This window comes from Montipora foliosa, chromosome 9, assembly GCF_036669935.1.
Source record: "Montipora foliosa isolate CH-2021 chromosome 9, ASM3666993v2, whole genome shotgun sequence".
NCBI lineage: Eukaryota > Metazoa > Cnidaria > Anthozoa > Scleractinia > Acroporidae > Montipora > Montipora foliosa.
The window spans coordinates 547,501-552,500 of record NC_090877.1 but is presented as its reverse complement, the minus strand read 5'-3'; positions in this window follow the sequence as shown (position 1 = coordinate 552,500).

The window sequence follows — 5,000 nt, the reverse complement described above, 5'->3', positions numbered from 1 at the left end:
CTTGCAGCCGCAAGATGACAGGATTTGATGTCCCGTGAGCAGAAATCTTGAAATTTTTTTAACTTCCCACATTGATTTTTTTGTTCATTTTTGGACAACGTGGAGAGAAATGTAATTAAAATCCGTTTCTGGAAAGAAAAATAGGGGTCACCGAACGTCCAAGACCGTTAAATCCAGGCAAAGCTATAGCAATGGCCTTTTGCCCTATCATTTCTCAATTTATTACTTAGCGCGCGCGCTCGTGTATGACGTAGCGTGTGCATTTGCGTGCGCAGTAAGGATGCGCAGAAACAATTGGCGCGAACGTCCTTAAGTCTTTTGAGCGCGCCGATCCAATCACGTTGCTATTTATTTCTCCAGAGTCAAAAATTGACCCTGGGAATCTGATTGGTCGATTCAAAAAAACGTTTTTTAAAAGGGCTGTCATTGGTTACAATGTACGTTGATTTTTTTTCCGCAGTAATACGAGGAGACGACTTACACGAAGTCAGAAAATAAAATGACTGAAGTTGGTGTTTTGCCTGCCCTTCGAAATAGCGAGCTCGTGGTTTGGACCACCCTGAAAAGCCCAACATAGTTGTCATTTGTCCATTGGTTTCGCTCATCAACTCCCACATACAAGAACTTCGTTCTCGTGGATTCAGCAGCCTGTCTGTCGGGAGACGACATCGACGAGAAGGGGATCGAACGGTGCGACTACAGCACCGCACGCACTTTAAACCGACTGAGACATTTCAATACACGCATGTCTCTTCCTGTCACGCTCCGGGCGTGAGAAAAGGATTTATCATGAAAAGCCAAGCCCTTAGGCTTCTTAGAACCAACTCTTCGAAGGCAGCATTTGAAGAAAGCGTGAAAAATTTCAGATCACACTTGCGTGGTGTCCGGGGCTATCCAGATAATCTGGTAAACAGAGTCCTCGCAGAAGTCAAATTTACAGATAGAAAGTCGGAACTTCAACAATAACCGCAAAAAGTTCAAAACGGATTAATGCCTTTTGGAACACAGTACAATCCATCATTGCCTAACCTTAAAAATATTTTGATGAGCAAGTGGCATTTAATCGAGAATCAACCACTGCTGAGAGAAATATACAGAGAACTACCTCTCATCTCCTACAAAAGAGGAAAATCTCTGGGAGACATACTTGCTAGAGCCAACTCTAAAGGTCAAAGACCTATCTCATCACGAACGAGAAGCTCCAAAAAGCTTACACTGGGTTGCCTGTGGTACGCGTTACACAAAGAACTGCAGCGTTCCAGTTAATTTTTTCAAGTGGGGCGTCATTAAGACCATTTGAGGGGTCACCTACATGTCGCGCTAGCAGAGGCCCTTTGGCTCACACGTTTAATTATTTTGTAATGTCCTGTCCCATTTTTAGGTCTTTTAGTCTTTTAAGCTTTCGTAATAAATTCAGTTTAAAGATAACAAAACACGCTCTTGAGTAAAATTCAATCGTTTCTTCTTTAAATAAATAGTCGCCAAAAAGTAACTGCAAATTGCTCTGACGGACGTTTTCCAGCATGTCTAGCAGTTGGACTAAGCAAACGTTTATTGCACATACAAGAAAGTACTAAAGGTGTTGTTTCCGCTTCATAATGTGACGGTCTAATCTGATGCCAGGTCAAAACATTGTTTGGCTTTGCGTTTGCACCAGAAAAAGGCAAGCCAAGAGACAGATGAAGAAAAAAAATAACATAGTGTTTATATATAACTATGAATCGAATTCTCATTGAAAGATCTTAAAAACACGAACATTTTTGCAGTCTCTAACGTTTTGTCAAAAGGAAGAAATTGATCACATGCTAGGCAACCGTAAAGGTGCACGTTATCACCCTGTGTCAACTGAATGAACTACGGGAAAGAATGTTTCAGAGTAGAACAACGTACTTTTTAGCGAAGAAACTTCCGTCGTTAGTTAATTTTGTTGTAATATTTAACTGAATATTTAGATTTCTTCTGTCGGGTCAGGAAGCCTTCTTTGTCGGGTTCCTGAGAAACGTATCTATTTTGACTTCAGGGTGAACTATTTACACAATCGAGAGGTTGAGAGGCCGTGTAATTGAAAATCTAAACATCTATGAGATACAAAAACAGACTTGCGAATTACCGCAAATCACAATGCTGACAAGCACAAAAGCGAAGAAATGGTTAAGTAAATATGAAGTTTGTTACTATCTGAATGTATTTGGGTCAGAGTATTAAAAAAGGGATATATTGTCACGCAAATTGTGTAATTTCATGACACTCAAAATTCGCAAGAAGCGCGAGTTTCATGTACACAATCTTCGCACTAGCAAGTCGCAGCAATAAAATTGGATTAACCAGGAAGTTAAAAGAATATTGTTGGCTTCCCAAATAAATTTCATCTTGCACTACAATGACAAAATCATTCAGGTCAGAGAAATAAAATTCCTTTCTCCTCGTGTATCACATTTCAACGCACGTATGCAAATTTGTTAACTCATTTTCAACCCGATTCCCGGGAAAAATACATAGTAATAGCAAAAATATTATTTGCCGTCAAGTGCTGCATCTTTTATGATCAAATAACAGCTAAAAATAAAGATTTTTTAACGATCTATCCGTCGGCTTCCTGGGAGAATACTCTCTAGAGAGTAAAGGAACTTCCGACGTTAAATAAGGTGTACCTTTACCTTTACCTACCTTTACCTAACAGTCAAATCATAAAAATAGCACCGCACGGGACAAATTTAGTCGCATTACCTCTTCGTCGAATTCTAATGCTTAACACAGGAATTTTTAGTTATTGTGAAAATCTTTCTATATTTGTTAGCAATCATCCTTTCAAATTTCAGAGAAAGCGACCGGTCTGCGAATATTTTACGAGTTTCTTTCAATGGGATGTCAAAAGGCGAAGTGGATGTTATATGCATAATCGGGCAAGTTGCGCGTGTGACCCGTTATAAATCGTTTTTCACAAAATGTTCCCGAATCGTCAAGTATCACCACAGAAGAAACGAAAATCATTCTAAAAGCTTATTTTACGCAAAAAGTAGGTTCTGGAGGTAATTTTGAGTGTGGAAATCAAGTTTACAGCAGATGACAAATAGAAACTTACGAGCCATGGTATATTCAATTAAGTTAACACAACAGAAAGGAGTCGCTTACCTTATATTTTGACACGAAAATGCTTTACTATTGCCATAAAAACTATCCAGTTAAGCTCGCATATTACACATGATGAATTCATAAAAGCCACCATTTTCCGGCGAAATGCTTTTTGAAACAAACAACATATGTGCTATAAGAGGCAAAAAACCCTTCCTATTTCATTTAATACGTGCGTGAAGACAAGAAACTCAATCGTGTCAAATTACACTCCGTGTCAAAAACGCAACACGGTAAATAAATTTCCCACGAGTGTTTAGCATCAAACCCTTCACTGAAAAACCCTTTACTTGAATTATCAAGCAAAAAATGGGCAACAAGCTTTCTTTCAAATAATTTTTGACTAACAGGAATTTGTGAAATTTCCAATTGTTAGCAGAAGACTGTGCAGAATTGAGTACAGATCCAAGTCTCTGTTTTGTTAAACCCATAAGTTACTAGAGAATTTTCCATTTGATTTCAGCGTTGTACAAAACACCACACTCGTACAATATTAGAACTACATCTCACTTTGATTACGGCTCGACGGGCGACAGATTGTTGTCGAAGTCCATTACTCGTCGCTTATAAGATTCCAGATTTTTTTTTTCAGCGCCTTTCTTGTTCAGTATCCAATTGACTTTCCATTATTAAGCTCCATAAGGGTATATTTTGCTTAAAAATCCACTAAAACGCCATTCGCGTTACATAACTTTCGACGCCATTGCCGGTTACGTTGATCATTCTACTGTGTCCACCAGAGAAATCTACGCATTTCCCACTACCCTCTCGATCCTAAGACAATACGGGCATAAGGCTCTATGCATAAAGACACCACTTAGCAGGGGAGAGACAGGCAAGACTTTTACCGACACGGAAAATAAAAAACGAGATGCTTCCGTGAAGCATACACTGGGTTGCCTGTGGTACGTGTTACAGAAAATCAGAAAATCAGAAGGCACTGAATTGTGTGGTATTGAAATAAAGCATTCCAGTCTCCGAAGAATAACAAATAAAAGAGAAGCGAGAAACAATGGCTTCTGGGCTTCTGGGCTGACATGTTGATAATTTTCAAGTTCCCTCACAACTTCTTTTCACCACAAGTGTGCCCTCTGAGCATCTGAATGCTTTTAATACTAAAATTCACCGGAAGTTAAGCCCTTTCGGGCGGGGTTAGTTTTAGGATGGGAGACCAAAAACAGTAAACCCCTAGTAAAACACAAGGATCTGACCGAAAATACTATTTACGCTAACAAATGCGAACTCAGCAAAGTACAGATTTTGTTAGCTTGCTTTATGCAAAACAAACATTGATGCAAAAGCAAATATCTATTGATACACAGTTTTAGAAAGAGCAGAAGGAAGTTTCCGGAACGGTCGATCGAGAGTAAAATATTTACGACATGAAAACAATCTTAATTTTGAACCATGAATATAGAATATAAAAAGTTACGATCAGCGACAAACATTTTGGGAGATTTTTGCTACGTTCAAATAAATCGTAAAATCGAAAGTGACATGCCGGAATTCAGCGGGCGGCCGTGATTAAGTTACCGCGGCATGTTTACTCGCCAAACAGTGAAGTATCTGTGTCAAATGATGGCAAGATACCGGGTTTTTGTAAGTTTCTTTTTCTGTCAAGTGTTATAAAGTTTGACACTGAAATGAGCGAAGTCAAAACAAAGATCACAATCGCCCAACTCTTGTTTATGCAAAGTCAAAATTTACTCTCCAAGACGCGTACGACGTTATTTATCACCAGGTAATTCCATCATTTTGGAAATAGCAGCTACTTCATGATTCATCTGCGTCACAATTTTTCACTGATTTTGGGGCTCATTTTGTTGAAACTCAAGCACGCTTCCAACAGGCCTGTGAACCCTTCCTGC